At 42.4% G+C, this 16,748-nt stretch overlaps 1 long non-coding RNA gene across 1 annotated transcript in view; it reads left to right on the forward strand.

Annotated features, from left to right (window-relative positions):
- Positions 1 to 15,658, forward strand: part of LOC138065722 (uncharacterized) — a 30,876-nt gene extending 15,218 nt beyond the window's left edge. Inside the window, exon 3 of the long non-coding RNA XR_011138820.1 lies at positions 15,579 to 15,658. This is a non-coding gene — a long non-coding RNA (uncharacterized lncRNA). The remainder of the gene's footprint in view (positions 1 to 15,578) is intronic.
- The last annotated feature ends 1,090 nt before the right edge of the window (positions 15,659 to 16,748 follow it).

The raw sequence follows: 16,748 nt of genomic DNA on the forward strand, positions 1-16,748 counted from the left end.
CTCTCCCCTTCTCTCCCTTTGCTTCCTTCCTCCCATCTCTGGCACCATCAAACGGGCCAGGCCCTTCGCTTACTGATGCTCGCAGGACCCTTTGCTGGGTTAATTCACTTCTCTAAGCTGGCAGAAAAACGCTCAATTTCTATTGCCGTGGTTTCTGCCAGCTCAGTGACGTCAGAAAGACGGCTAAGGTGTCACGGAAGTTGGTGGAGCAGCAGCGGTGTGGGGATGTAGTGCAAACTGAGAGGAGAGGAAAGGGAGGAGGAGCAGGACAGCCACAGCTACTGCCGGTAAATTAATTCAGCTGTATTGTGCACCTGCACTACGTGTAGCTATGGGGCGGTTTGCCTGACTCAGCCTTCTCCTTACTCATGGCAGAAATGAAATAGAAGATGCGCCTTAAAATAAAGGGTGAGAGGTTGCATTGCTTGCATCTTCAGGCCCTTAAAAACTTCTGTAAATCTGGCTGGATTTGGTTAGTTTCAGACTAGTATTCAACCTTAAGGAGGAATGAAGTCTTCCAGAGTCCAGTGCATCTGCTAATCTGCTTCCATTTTAATGTATACTTATGCTCTTTGCTCAGAGAGGAGGAAAGGACACGATAAAAAGCTAATAAACACATATTAGCTGCAACAATTCTTTTCTGTGCTGTATCAGCAGCCTTGGCTCTCCATCTTTCTACCCATTATCAAACACAGTTATCTCTAGACTGTGATAGACATGAATTCAGAGAAGGAATTCAAAGGTGGATAAAAGGCCTGAAAGTAGCTTTAAGGATTGAAAAGTATTCTAAATAATTATTTCTCTACATGAATCACAATTAGATGTAAAGTTAAGAAAGTCACTCTCCTTATTTGTAAGGTCCAGCATTCAGCTAAAAATAGTGCAAGAGCAGAACTGCTGGAACTGGAAGTTAAGATTATTGTACTACAACAGATTCCAAGAGGTAATTTTTTTTTAAATGTCTTTCATTGGTAAGAAAATGAGACAAAACACCTGCACTGCCAAAATTCTGAAATTATGTTTAGGATAAGTTGAACTGACGTTTTCATTTTGACTTCATTGACTTCCTTGTCCATTTTGATTCATAATTTAATGCTGGACTAAAGTAGGAATATTTTATATATGGCAACAAAGCTTAACATAAGAAATTGTCATCATCATAATATATTTATATTTTATTACAATTACTTTTTCGGGAAAATATTGGTGAGATGAAATCACAATTTTCTGACAGAATAAAGTAGGTCATCCTAAGTGAAACATTTGGCTTGAATTATCTCTGATTTGCATTTATTTAATGTAGAAATGGTGCCACAAAGCCAGTTGGGAAAAAATCCTGAAATGGAGAGGGAGGTATGAGTGGCAAAGGGATCTCTTAATTTTACCTATTAGTATTGATAGGATATTAGTCTTCTAAGAGTGGCAGTAAAAATTTACAGTTGACAGAGCAGCGCAGTTACTTCTTGCCTTAATTTGTGACCTCATGTTTTCCACCAGCCTGTATCTTTCAAAAGTCTTTCTGCTTATTTATCGACCCAATGCCAATAGATTTCAGTGTTTACCCATGCAATTTGGGATAATCACAAAAGAAACGGACGCAAGTTCCACGGATGTGATCACTGGGTCTTTGTGACCGTATTTTCTTCTTTGGAGAAGGTCTCCTGTTCTTCGTGACAGGCATGACAGGAAGAATATTGGGGCGGTATATTGGTTTAGGGGGAATGCACTGGATAGAGATTGAGAATATCTAAGCTCAATTCTAGATGCCTGAGTTGGCTTCTGGCGCTGCACAGTGGGACCTGGAACGCTGAAAGAGCACTTCGAGGGCTTCACAACTTTACACACCTGAGCTTTTGTGTTGCATTCCCCAGATCTACAACATTGCAGGAAAGATTTTCTCCTTTCACTTGTTTTACTTATTTCATTAATGAGTTTTTCCAAGGCTTTCTGCTCATGTATGTGTCCAGTATAGAATATTTTATGGTGCCTAGTTAACCCTTACAAATACTAAAAGCAGGAAACGATGAGAAGAACCTGATTTCTTTGGCTAACTGTACTAATACATATTGAATGACCTATTGCCAAGACTCTAAGGTTATCCATCTCCTGCAAAGCCCAGGAGGGAAGAAGTTATTAATTTCTACTGGCAGAAGCATCCAGGGTACTTCAGGTTTAAGAATGAGGATCACCTGAATATAAAGAAAAAAGTTAGATTCCATCCATACAAGGCAGGTGACCTACGTATCTCATTTTAGAGACTTTCTGGGGTTGCAAATGTGCATCATTTGAGATAGAAGAAATGGAGGTAGACAACGAACCAGGAACATACAAAAAAAAACCCTAAAGCTGAGTTCCTTCTGTGAGACTGCTTTCTGGACTGCTTGATATGTAAATAGCCTTCACTGAGCACTGAAATTAGCACCTGTCTTAGGCTACTGGTATGTGGGTGGCAGATTTCATGCTTTTACTACTCTTGTTATTATCTACTCAGAGAGAGGAAGACTGAGCAGCAGCATCTTGATAAAACTCGTTTCTGAGACGTGGCATAGGTCTTTCCAAGCAGAGTCTGCACATTCTTTTATAAAGGCTAGCCCCCGCCCCCAATAAAAATAAATAAATAAACAAACAATTGATTGAAGACCTGTGGCTTGTAAGACATTGGATTTCTTGCTTTCACTTTTTTGAGTCTCTCTCTTTCTAATTCCTTTCTAACACTGTTTCTTGTAGGAACAAAAGCTGAAGGTATTTGCTTTCTCTGTGTGTACTCATATGTTCCCCTTACCCTCTTTCTCCTCAGCATGAGCCTTCTTTTAAACCAGGTTTGTCAAAGGGCTAGAGGCCTCAGAAACAGTGCATCTGAGCAGCCAAGTAAGGGAGAAAGAGCCCATAGGACTATCCCCATAAGTACGAACTCGACACTACTAGAGGACAGAGAATTCATATGTTGTGAGAGCAGTGTAACAATTGTCCAAAGCATGCCAAAAGCCTTCATCAGAGGAAGTATTGGTCAGAGAGTAAACAGATATCCATAAGCTTCCATCCCTTGTTTTGATGCTCATGGAGCTGCTTGTTTTCTTCTTTCTGTTCTGATTCCCTGCTGAACCTGAGGATTGGAAATGGAAGATGCAACTGTTCCACAGTCTTCATCTTGCTCTATTTAGAAAGGAGTGTTTTTGGACACACAGATGGAGCTGAGATCAGAGCTAGAGATATGTAAGTCATCATCAGCCGCAGTTTGACCAGTAATTCCAAATGTTGTTAGACTACCGTTCATCACTCACCAGACTATGTCAGAAGGTGATTATTAGATGCCTCAGAACCCCAGTGATATAGATTTGTATGTCTTCTTCTGTTAATGAAGGTACAGTTAAACCATATTTCATGAAGCAATAGGACCTCCTCTGCACCAATGTCTCAACATTTAAAGTCTGCTAAGGAGATGAATTTATCTGGTTATGGTCAGTAGTAATTTCAGTTTGATGGAGAATTTTGGAATGCAGATACTGGGCTCATGCTCTGACAAAAAGGTCTCAGTTTGTTTTTGCCTAGATTTTTGTCAAGGACATGGAATTTTTCTTGTCTGCCCATCTCAAGCCAAAATGAACTGAGCAGTTCACCAAACAAAAGGGCACTGTTAAGAAGCTCAGAATGAAATTTGAAAGAGAGCTGAAAATTTGGACCTTCATTTGGTTTTAGGGGAAAACCTACTTGCAGTACTCTATCCAGCTCTGAATTTCCATATTCACCACAAGACAGTCACCGAGGGCTGCCACCTCATAGGTGAGTGAGGCCTTTCAGGGTGAGGTTTGGCAGCTACAAAGCAGGGTAGAGTCCAATATATGGTAGCATACGCTGTTGACATCAGTCTTAACACCTCTATGGGATTCAAGTGCCTGACTGTGTGCTACACAAAGTTCTTACTTTGTGAGTAAGTTCACCAAGCTGTATGCCACACAAAGTATGTGGGATGGCCCTCCCTTCCTCTGTCTCTTCCAAATAGCTCAGTTTCCACTTCCACCAGGTATGTAAGACCAATGGCCACATTCCCTGTGAACTAGATCTGAGGAAGCAGAGTCTCCAGGTATGTCACCATGGCACCTTTTTGCTGGTGTTACATTCCCATGGAACTGTGATTTTGGATTAAAAACCCAAGTGAGCTGCATCTGCCTGAGGAGGCTCAGACAGAGACATTAGCTGTACAGTATATGGGAGACTTTGGAAATTACATTTGCAGACAATTAAAGGTCACAGTGTTTAGCTAAATCATAATCCATCACTATGAGAAAGGCATTGATTGCTGCTCTGGACTACATTCATTTTTAATTCCATTAGTGGAATAAATGACAGTTTCTGTATTTGCCTCTTCTCTCGATACATAGCAAAGAGAATGGCAAATTACCTCTGAATTTGAAATAACTGAACAGATGAGTGCCTTTCCATGCTCTTTGGCAAAACAACAACAACAACAACAACAACAACAACAACAAACCAAAAAGGCTACATAGCCTTAGCTGACCAGAAAACATCCTGGCAATCTTCTGAAATGAAGCATCAATGGACTAGAACAGGGTTATGATTATCTGATCATCTGAGGAACATTTATAGGTGTAGATATAACTGCATAAGCCAAATTACAGCTTCCCTATCAGTCCTCATGTGACTGACTTGGTAGCAAAAAGAGTGGACTTCTGCATTAGGTTATCTGTGACTTGTTCTCTGGGAATCAGAATTTTCCTTAGCTCCTTGGAAGTCGGGCATCTAATCTAAGCTACCTGACAGCTGCCATGGGAGGCTCATAAAAAGAGGTGGATATGTGAGAGACAGTCCTTCTCGACGAGCTCCAACCTTATGCTGCCCTTGTGCAGTTCAAGTGTGCTAATGTGACTCTTTAGGGTAGCCTGAAACCATACAGGTTAAGGAGAGCAACACGATTTTTTGTTGTTTTTTCTTTTCTTTTCTTTTCTTTTTTTTTTTTTTTAAATCTCATTCACTATTCATTAATTGGTCCTCCTGTTCTTCTCCCCATCACCCACAAGTTAAGGGGTGGCACAGCTGAAGAGTTGGGGCAAAAGAGGGAATCAGTCACCGGTGAAAGAAGAACTTCTTAACCTGGAGAAAGAGCACTTTTGGTTGGCTAAGCTATGTGACATTAATTCCACATTAACTGATGTAGAGCTAACTGCATAGCGATTCACAACAGAAAACTTCATGACTCCTCTGTGGAGATACAGCATTTTATGGTGACCAAAGCTGTCTCTTTAGACCTGGGAGCTTCCATGTTTATTTTATTTCTGGACTCCAACTGCAAGCTCCTTGGGTTTTAGGACAGTGAGAGACATATTGCTGCCTTCAACTGGGTGTGGCAATAACAGTATATAAGAAAAGGATCATCCATTATTTAGGTGATAGTTGCCCAGTAGGCTCTGCATGTGGGTTCAAGTACTCACTTGACGCTGTGGCAGTTAAATGCTCAATAAATTTAGGTGAATTTTTAAAATTCCCTTAGTGCCTAGTAGCAGAGTTTGTTTCTTAAAATACCTCAGTAAATCTCTTTGCAAATTAGAAGAAAATGACAATCAATCAACATCATTAACATTTGTGAAATGCTTTATGATCGATAGGTGTATCACCTATTATTAGCCCAAAGGCACAGCAACTCTTATCACTCTCTCCAACATCTAGACTAGTTTTACTTGACAGGATTTAAATCTAACGGTTCTTATCATAAAAAGAGAAAGAAAGTGTCATCAGAACTGATTGAACTATATATTGGCTACATTATGTTGTAATGGCTGTCAAAGATAAACGTAGGGGTGGCTTATCTTGCTTCCTAATCGTCTTCAGGTGTAATGTTGTCACTCATTTTGTTAACTCTCTCTTTGTATTTAAACCCAGGGGAGACCACAAACTGAAAAATACGCATTCAGTCTATTTCTGCTTTCTATTGGTCTGTTTGTGGGAATAATCGTTTCAAACTCGGTGACCACAAATGAGCTTGTGTTTATACAAAACTTCCTGAGAAAGTACGAAGGCAACCTGCCACCCTTTGCTGACGGGTTAACAAAATCTGTTGCTGCACGCCCTGCTTTGGGTCTGGTCTTGCGTAAGTCTGAGCTGCCCTCGCTTTTCACGGATTTCCACAGATTCTTAGGAGCTTGTCTCGTAGCTCTGCTTGGTCTTAATCACCCGGGCATCCAAATAAGGTCCCTCCCTGGTGCTCTCGTATAGATAAGTAGAGGCTCCTCTGGCTGCTATGGAGGCAAGCAATATCCTTTAATAGATAAGTGAGCAGGGATGGAGAAGAAGCTATTCCAGCTCCGCTGCCTCTGCATTCACCAGCTCTGAGCAACGAGCTGGGCCTGAAGAAAGAGGACAGCAAATTCAGTGAAGTGAAAACAAAGCAAAGAAAGAAACCCCCTTCTTCTCCTCCCAGAGCAGAGGAATTGATTTCTTTCAAGAGCAGCGCTGCTTCTAGGTACTTAATAACCTCAGCCCAACAGTATGAAAGCAACTCTTAGGAAGGTTTATCCGAAGAATAACCCCGTGACGGAAGGAAGTCATCTTAGTATTCTCACTTCGTAAATAGGGAACTGAGACACAAACAGTGAGTGTATCTTACCTAGTTATACAGATTTGGTCATTCATTCTAAGCCAGTTGTTTGGGGTCTCCCTGTAGTCAATGGAGAAACATAAGCAATTGTAGATAGTAAGTGTCCCATTTTTCCTTGGCCACTTCTTTCAGCATTGGGAGAGTTGCTGTTTGTGTAATCCCCCTTAGGATCCTGGGCTAGGTAGAGTAGCATTTTGGTGTTCTGCCAGTGTGGGTGTTCTCAGAGTTTTTCTAAAATATTTTAATAGGATTGGGCCTTCACAAAATGCTGTTTTGGCTGCTTTGCTTTGAAAACCCAGATGGTGGTATATTATCTTCCTTACTTAATAGCCCACTGGTCTGAACAGTCATTTAGGAAGTGAAGCTCTCAGTTCAGCCCTGAGAGAGCCTGGTTTTGTCCCTCCTAGAAACATGACCTAGATACTTTACAGCTCTGCTGAGTGTGCTACAGATGTATAACAGACAAATTTGAGAGTGGTGCCAGAGACCTTGGGGGATATGAACCAGCAGAGGCGCTCCTGAATTTGTGCAGATAGAAGAGAAGCAGTGTCTCTCCAAGCTGAGTGCTCATGACTCCATCCAGGGAGCAGTGGCAGGTATCACTGGAAGGATGCTTGTGGAATTAGCTTTTAACAGCAGTGATTTCCTCAACACCTTCTGCTGTCCTGGGCAGCCTTAGCAACTGTTGTGTCTCTTAGAGCTTCCAGACTGCTTGACTCAGCATTGTCCCAACAGTTTGTGCTCTTGCTAATTTTTTTCTTCCTCTTCTAAAAATTTCGCATTCCATCTGCCAACCATCTTTAAGTGGTGAAATCAATTGCTGGAATCCCACATAGTAGGGAAGTATGCTTTCCAGCCCTCCCTAAATGGACATCGAATTCCTCTTAACTAAACTTGATTAGACAATTTCTGTGATTTTGAAACGCTTGCCCTTTAGACAAGAGGCATGAAATCTTGCTGAGAAATAGGCACACACTTTCTGATTTTGCGGAGAGATAAGAGAAGAGAAAAGAAGAGAAGGGGAGAGAAAAGAAGAGAAGGGGAGAGGAGAGGAGAGGAGAGAAAAAGAAATCTGTAGTTATTGAATAGAAGGTCACAAAAGAAAAGAATATTGTAACTGGACTGATAACCATGTCCCTTAAATTAATACCGAATAATTGGAAATGATAATTTGCAAGTGACATTTCCTGCCTGGTTAACCGTGGTATAGGCTTTATTGTTATATTGTTAAATATGAATAAGTTGCCGCACAACTGCTAATAGCATTTGTAGCTATTGAAGATAAGGCAATAGTAAGGGGTAATCAAACCACATTCTTCCAAGTATAAAATGACCATGTAAAATGACATCTGTAAATCAAAGCTTAATAGCCTGATGTAACTTACAACGACTGAGCAGCTCCTAAGCTTGCCGTGGTGGAGCTGGCTGTTGGCATGGTCAGATGGCTGTAGCTGAGATGGGTGAGAGGCTGTTGCCCTCATCCCTCAAGTGAAGCACCATGCAGATAGCGTTGCACCTACAGACTTGCTGGCATAACTGTTGGTGTCGTTGCTTCCCACCCTGGTTCTGTCCAGACCATCTGGGTTTAACAAGCCTGTCTGAAAAAAACGCTTAAGCAAAAACAGATCCTTTCGACAGAGTCCGGGAACACAGATCATCTGCAGCCAGAGCAGCGAGTCTGTGCATGCAGCGCGGGACTCCCTGCCTGGCCCACCCTGAGATAGGTGCTGTAAACTTGGAGGAAGTGCAGAAGAGAGTCGCTGAAAGGATTAGAGGGTTGAAAGAAAATGCACGATGGTGTAAGAAGTGAAGAACTTGATTTGTTTAGCTTGTCAGAAAGGAGGCTGATAAATGCTTTGATTACATTGCATAACAGAGAAAATGCAAGATATTAAAGGGCAGTTGAATCTGTCAGAAAGCAGATAACAAGAATCTTGGAAATGGAAGCTAGGCACGTTCATCCTAGAAAGAAGGCACATGTCTTTCTAACAAGGCAGATGATTAAGCAACTACAGAAAGAAATGATGGAGTTTCCATTTCCTGATGCATACCAGTTAATTTAAATTGAGTCACCTTCCAGGGAGAAATGTGTTAGTCCAACACAAACTACTGGACTAGATACAGGCCTAACTGGATGAGAGAACAGGAAGTCAAATCAAATGATTTAGTTTTTAGTAGTAGCTTTAAAATATAAGAATTAAAAACACTTAGTACTACAGAAGCATGTGTAAATCTGTCTCATAGCTCATCTCATCTCATCTCATCTCATCTCATCTCATCTCATCTCATCTTATCTATCTCATCTCTCACAGCACTTTAATTTAGTGTATACAAAGATTTCAGTAGGTAATCCAGGTAGCTCTCCCCTATTTCATAGCTATACAATTGAAAGCATTATTATTATCACCATTAGGGCTTAAGCATGCATTTAATGTGCACTTAAACACTTTTTTGAACTTGTGGCCTTAATCATCACAGTGCAATAAGAATTGAATCATTACAGCGCGGAAGATTAGTACTTGGAGCTTCAGCACCGTAGGAGGTGATGGCATTAATTCATATAAACCAAGCAGCCCTGGGCCTGGCAGGTGTTTGGAAAGAAGACCTCCAATGCAAATGTATGCTATTGAAGTTAACTCATGTTGAAGCGACTCATGTACCTACTAAATGCGTTCACTGTATTTAAAAATAGAGATAGAGAATAATTTAACAAGAAGGTAAGAGGACAATAATATAATAAGTGCAACTGGAACCACTGTAGGAAGTAGGTATGACATGAATGAAGGTATGAAAAGAGAATACAGGAGGTATGAATCATATTGGAATGAATATGCAGTAGAGGTGCATCTTTCAATAAACTCTTCAGTCCCTTTAATTTTTGCATCTTCTAAGTACTGCAGAAAGTATTTTCTATCTGTATAAGTTGAATTTACTCTATGAACATAACGTCTGCTGAACCAGAATACCTCTGATGTTTTTTGGAATTATCCAAAAAAGTCTCTGTCCTCTGTCATTAGTCACATGCTGTGTAACTGGGTGGAGGTAGAAGAGATTTTTTTTGTAGTGCAGGTTTTGCACCAATTTTCTGTGGACATTTTGGGGATGCTACCTCACTGGAACGAGAATCCAACTGGCCCCTTCTCTTCCCATACATTGGAAATGCCTCCAGGATCATGCTTATCCTATCAATTTGCAATTAAACTGTGGAACTACTTGCTATCAGACATTGCTGAGCTTGAGATATAACAAGATTATAAAATAAATAGCCTGTCAGAGACAAAGCGAAAGAAGGCTCTTTGGATTTAGTTTCCTAGTCACATTCTCTGATATATAATAAAGTCCAAATGTTGGTCCATGTTTGTGGTAGCTGGACATTTATGAAATTTTTCTTCCATGCAGTTTTCCTGGAGTCTTTCATTCAGTGGTGGCTCTGCTCTACTTCCAGGCTCCCCTTACAATTAAACTTTTCAGAACTTAATGTCTTTGTATCTCTCATTCTCTGTCAAATCTGATTGAAATTGGCCTAGGGACGAAAAAGTTCTTATTGTGGAACAGGTATAGAGACAGAAGGCACAGAGACAGTGTGATTTCACATACTGTTCCCTAAGGAAACCAGACTGAAAAAGGGATTGGCTATTTATACAGATACCAAAGATAACAATATAAACCATAATTAAAGACAATAAAACTATTGGAAAGCACATTAAATGCTGTACTTCAGGGTTTAAGTTAAACTCAAGCTGTTAGAGAGGATTATAGCTCTATATTAGAGCAAATAATTGATTTTCTGGGTCACTTCACATGCATTACCCCCAAAAAAAACCAACACACCTTTCAAAAATTGAACCAGTTGATTTTTCTTTCTGCCTGTTTTTGACTTTTTCTAACTAACTGAAACAATTTGTCAAAAGTAACCAGAGTTTTACAAAATCATTTGATGAGTCTAAACTTGCTCTTTTGTGCAGCAAAAAGATTTAATGCAGAATTATTTTGTCCGTCTTTCACCAAGAGGGAAAGTGCATATGTGGGGAGGTGAGGTGGGAATCACAGAGTATTTAACTCGTGGCTGCTGTGAAGCTTTTTATTCCTTCCTCACAGTGCCCCCCTCTTCTGGCTTTGGATTTGATGCGAGAAGGATACCGGACTAGATGGAAAGGGATCTGGCCTAGGCTGATAAAAGTCCATGGGCCATGGGCAGGACACCACAATTTGGAAGCCTCCCTTACCTATAATAACCAACATCAAATAATCGACTGAGATGTTCTCACTATTTTTTCTCTGTTAACTATAAGAGGAATGAAAGTCTGACAGCTCTGGTAGGAGGTGATCTGAATTGCTCATCATTCTCTTGACCTTATACCCTGTAAGAGGTGAGATACGTAAATTAGGCTTTTGTGGTGGGCAGCGTGAATATGACTTTATGTTTCTAAAAGTGGAGGTAAAATTCTCCAGGGTTAAGGTTACGCTTGCTGGAGGGAAAATTCCTGCTGCAGGAGCAACATCTCTTTGGCAGTCTGCCCACTCCTCTTTCTCCTGAGATTAAAGGTCCTGTGACAACTGTTTACTTACCTGGGATTGCATTTGATTTAATGATTTTGGGTGGAAATGGCTGCGAGTTCTACTAGGAAATTATTATGAGAGACGGTTACTGGGTTTACTTCAATGCCATTTGTTAGTAGGGTATCTTCCCTCCTCAACAGTCCTGGTGTCTGAGGAGGAGAGTTAAGCCATTGCAGAGTTGTGTAGAGATGACCATGCCTTTGGATATGGAAAGCCAGGAAGCACTAGAGGATCTTGCTCCAGCCAGGTTATGGCTCTTTTTTCTCCGAGGAGCTCACTGGCCTACCCGGAGCATTGCATTGACTTAGCTATGCGGCTTCTGTTGCGTGGAGCAGCAGGGGACTCAGGTCTTTCCTCTCTCTGTGCCTCATCTCCTCATCTGGGAAATGGCATAATGTTTGTGTGCACTCGGGCTTGGATCTTTGAAAATATCAGTTTGTTTTGAACTTCAGGTGGAACTGATGGAGTGTCAGCAGGATTAGATGCCTTAAATATCCCTGAGGATCTGAGCTTAGCTGCACTGGGATGGCAATAAGAGAATCATTCAGGGCTGCAGAATATCACTTCGGCTGGTGCTGGTATAACAGAGCTGGTAAAAGGCATTCTCCATTGGGGAAACCCAAACGGCTCAGCTGTACCATGGACCTGCTGGCTGCTTTGAGATGTGGTAGTCCTGTAGCTAAGGTGTTCAGGGCCTGTGCTTTTTGTGCAAAAGTTTTCTGCCACCTCCCCACCTCGTCACCAGGGATCATGGCATGTCTGTGGTGCGCAGCACACTGACAGCCGTGGAGAATGCGTGTAGCCATGGGGTCATTCCAGTTTTGACAGTGTACTCTGGCGTGGCAGTTTGTAGGTTAGCATCTGCTGCTTGATTATCTGAGACAGCTTCTCACACAGCTGTGGGCCTTACAGCTAACATAAGGCATCTCTTTGCCACTGCTCCTCTATGAAGAAACTTGAATATGCCACCACTAACCACATAGGAGCCCCCTTTGACCCATCACCTCCCTTGCCTGATGTGGGAGACAGCTTCCAAATCTCACTTCTTCCTCCGCAGTGTTTCTGAAATCTAGTTTTTCTCTCTTCAGTTAGATCCAGCTTGGCAAAGCCAACCTGGCATTCAGGAAGGAAAATTCAGTGTCCTGAGAGGGCCGACGCCTTTGGCAAAACTTCTACTTGGTTGCAGATCCCAGCAATAACTTTCCTCTCCAAGGCACAAGATAGAATTGTCTTCTCCAGGGCCAGGAGTGAGGGCTGCATGTGACATGCAGACACATGAGATGGGCAAAGGGCTGCTTAGTGAGATTGAAGCCAGGCAGCTGCCTCCTACTGTGGCTCCTCCAAGGATGGGACTCCTCCTGGCTGCTGCTCCATCAGGAAACTGATGCTCTTCCAGCTCACTGAGCTTGCACTTGGCTAGGGTGCCTAAGTTAGGGCCATGGTTTGCACAGGCTCCCTCCATGGCCAAGGGAGAGAGAGGCCAGCTCTCTGTTGGCCAAAGAAGGACAATTCATCTCAGACATGCATCACTCTCCGGGGACTCCTGGTGACTCCAGCGGGAACTGAAGGGGGCTTCAGCCTAGCTAGGTACCTTAGTTAAGTGTCCAAAATTAAGAGTGCATGATAATGGGCCCAAGCCCTCACGTGGAAAATGTGAGGTAGGGTGTCAGGAGACAGAGGGTAACCCACAAACTACCAAACCAGCTTTTCCTCCCTACTTTGCCCAGAGTTTCTCATAGAGTTTAGGGGTAGGCTTATTTATGGAAAATAAGAGACTCACACGTCTCTAGCAAAAGGAGAAGCAAATCAAATTCTAAAGAGCCATGGTATATATATTTACATAGAAAGCAGTCAGGTCGTACATATTGGACTCAGGAATATAAAGTGGAGATTCTTGATGAGCATTTTATCTCTCTTTTATTCCACTACTGAAAAAAAAGGAAATTAAAACGAACAACAACAACAAGAATTTAAAGAGACAACCTATAAATAGCAACAACAACAAACCGAGAGAACTAGTGCTGCAGTTTGGACATCCTCTTCACCAGTCTCCACAGCACATCTGCTACTAAAGACTCCAACAGAGAGGATTTTGCAGCTCTAACCACTGTTGATTAAGATGCTGTCACCTCCGCCCACCCGTTTCATGACAAGCAAAGTCTGAGCTGAGTATGTACCTAACTGAGATGCTGCAGTCACTGTCTAAAATTTGTTGGGATGAATTCTGACCCCAGCAGATCGGTGGCTCATCTGTAAAGAAGGGCCAAGAATCCCTCCTGGTTGCTTTGTGCTCCTGTGCTCTTACGAACGTGCACTGCTACAGAAGCCATAATTTAAGAGAATGGATAAGCCCGTGGGCTATTTCTTTTACAAGAAAATGGGTATGCATGAGTATATACAGTTCGTTTCATCTGTTGCCGTTGTAGTAGCTTAATCAGAAGTAAATGCACTGAACTCAACGTTTTACTCTCAAATTCGGAGGAAATAGGAAGCAGCTTCTTTAATAGAAGCAAAGTTTTGTTAAATACAAGGGTGCGGACACTCAGTAATCCCTGTAAATTACTTCCTTGACGTTAGTGATGCTATATTGATTGATTCTAGCAGAGAATTTGGCCAACAGCATGGCAGGATCATATTACAGTAAATACTGTTCTGTACATCTTCGTGTAAAACTGGAATATACCTGAGCAAAATATCAAAGAGCAACTGCTTGACGCAGGCCAGGATTCTGCAGAAAATGAAATGGACTTATAAAACTGGAGTTGAAGGTGTGGTTCTGTGGGAACTCCACTAATACAGAACCAGTTCAGCTTTCAGTCCCTGACATAACTGTGCTGCGCAGGAGGGAAAGCCATGCTGTTGGTGTGGAGAAGGCTTTTTTCTACTAGCAAAGGCACAGCAAGAGAGTCCAGGTCACGAGTCTTAGTACAGGCCAGAACTGGGTTATTTGCTGTTAGGAGAAGAGCTGGAGGGTTCCTGTCAGTGCCTCACCACCTCAGTAAAGAATCATCCTTGTGCTGATTGCAACCAAAGCCCAAAGCTGGGGGGCACTAGAAGCTTCTCATCAGGCTTTCTGCTGTGCTGTCGCCTCTTCGCATTTCAAAAGAGTAGGGACAATGAGGAGGCATTTTGCTTCCTCATATCCCATTAATATAGAAGCTCTGAATCTTCACTGTTCACCTACAGTAAAAAACCCTAAAGTGTGAATTTTTATTTTCTTTGGGGGAGGAGAGACAACAGCAAGGTTGGTTTGCTGCTGTTCTCAGTATTTGAAATCCAAAGGGACCCTTCTGTACAGGAGCTTAATTTGGACTTGATGGGAACCCAGTTTACCAGTTTAAGTCACTGTTGGATAATACAGCTTGAAGCTGTTCCACAATAAAGCACTACGTTCAGCCATGAGCCTTATCGCTGGGACTCATCTAACCTTTTCCAGGTAAGCTGGAATTGCTTAACACTGTGGCTACCCCAAAACTAATAGAACCTTTCAGCATGGCTTAGGCTATCACTTCACTTCCCTGACATCAATTTCTGAAGTAAAATAGAAGGCTAATTGGTAAATCAGGTGAGTTTTCTTCCTTCCCATGGGATATACTGGTCAAATGCATTTTCAAATCTAAACTACCAACGATACGAAGGTACGACTTAAATGCACAAACAAAAGGGGAAGCTCAGTAGGAGCTAGAATTGACCAGGCCAAACTCATCACTGTTGGTGGGGAGGGGTGTTAATTGCAGTCTGCAGACCAAAGATCAGCTTTAGTCATCATTGTTGAAACCGTCAGGTGACAAATGGATGTGTAGCAGATAGACCATAATTCCCAGGCTTCTGGCATCCTAAAGTCATGCTTACCACATCGTATCATGCTACTGCACTGAAATGCTTTTAGAGTAATGCGAGACTACATAAGTTGACTAAAGCACAAATTCTTCAAAAACTACCTGGCATGTGGTTCTGAAATTCAAATTAGTCATTAATAGGATGCTTGCACTGGATTTTGAGATGGGCTGCAAAGCCAAGCCAGAGGAAATAACAGAAGTTGAACTGCTGATCCAGATGAGTAAAGGGCTAGACCATATGTCTTGTTCCTCGGTAAGTATATGTTCTGGATAAGGAGCAGCAGGTGATGTAAATGCTGGGTGTGAAAAAAGCTCTTTAAGATGTTTGAGGACTATAAAATAAAAAGTAAGGTGAAGAAAAAACAGCAAGGAAACTAACTAGACTCACAGTATCAAATCTCTACTAAAAGTCCCAAAATCATGAATTCATCCCAAATCAAGAGGGTTCACAGACCCCACAGAATAACGTGTTTCAACAGCCAATCTATCTGACCCTATGGGAACTATTAGGAATGGTAAAGAAAGAAGGGAAATATGGAAGTGTTTTATTCATATTATTTATCTTACAGTAGTTGCAAGCTATGAGCACCCATTGCGGAACGTAGTCCCATGCTGCTGCTTTCTGTACTAAAGCGGATGAAAAAAAGGAGAGTTCCTGCCACAAACCACTTCTAATCTCTGCTTAAGGTACAAATATCGTCTAATCACCACCCACGGTATATGAGCTGGGGCTTTAGCTCCTGTTTAGACTAGCAAAGCGTGCCCCTTGGCGTGGCTTGCCCGGTGACCTGGCCTGGTGAAAGCATCGTGCCAGGTCCGAGGCATCCCCACTTTGGGTTCCCATCTGAGCTATGCCGTTGTAGGAAGCAGAAGGAAACGGGAGGTATCCAAGAAGGCTCTTGATTGCTATCACGAAATGCTGTGTTGGCTGACTCAGGCCAGGGCAGCGCCGTGTGAGCAGTCCTCCGGCGCAATCCCCAGGAACGCTGCCCGCTGCCTTCCCGGCCGCTGCACGTGGAACTTCCTCCAGCTCTTGGCGAACACACAGGAATCCCATGTTTAAAAAGCCATTTTCCTGTCCATATAAACAGTTCGACCACAATAGCCTGATTCCTGGCTCGGAGGCCTCATTTAAATGTTGGTCAGTTGAGGCCCACAATTAGCATTTAATTAGTAAACTCATTACAAAGGCAGGAAGTCTCAGACTTTCCCTTCATTCTCTTTCAGGTCTCGGAAGGGAAGGACCAGGCCCGTCTTTGACTTTCAATTTAGCAGACAGATATTTTTTTTGTTCCCTCTCCTTACTTCCCCCTTGCCCCCACCCCCTCCACTTCCGGGATATTTGCTTTCCCTTAAGCAGACAGGCGTGACCTGGATATGTTGAAGGTTTGGCTGGAAATAACCCACTTAATATGGGTATTTCTTAAGTGAATTTAGCCTCAGTGGGTGGCTTTCTCAGCATTGCTGGGGGGTCTGAAGGAGCAGGAGTGGAGCTTAGGTGGTGAGGATGCAGGTCATTTGTATTCACAAGCCTTTGTGGTAGAGGAATAGCCAAAAAAAATCCATTTTATGCATGACTGTGGAGGGTTAGATCTATTGTCTGTGACAGCCAAGACCATATCAGCCTTCTGACAACAAAAAGGGTAAATGGTGAGGGTTAAAAAGAAGAGAAAGCACTAATGCAGAGGGTGAGAGTGGTGCGTGCCCATGGTGAGGTACCACACTGGAGAAATGTGTGA

Source organism: Struthio camelus, chromosome 1 (genome assembly GCF_040807025.1).
Source record: "Struthio camelus isolate bStrCam1 chromosome 1, bStrCam1.hap1, whole genome shotgun sequence".
Classification (NCBI taxonomy): domain Eukaryota; kingdom Metazoa; phylum Chordata; class Aves; order Struthioniformes; family Struthionidae; genus Struthio; species Struthio camelus.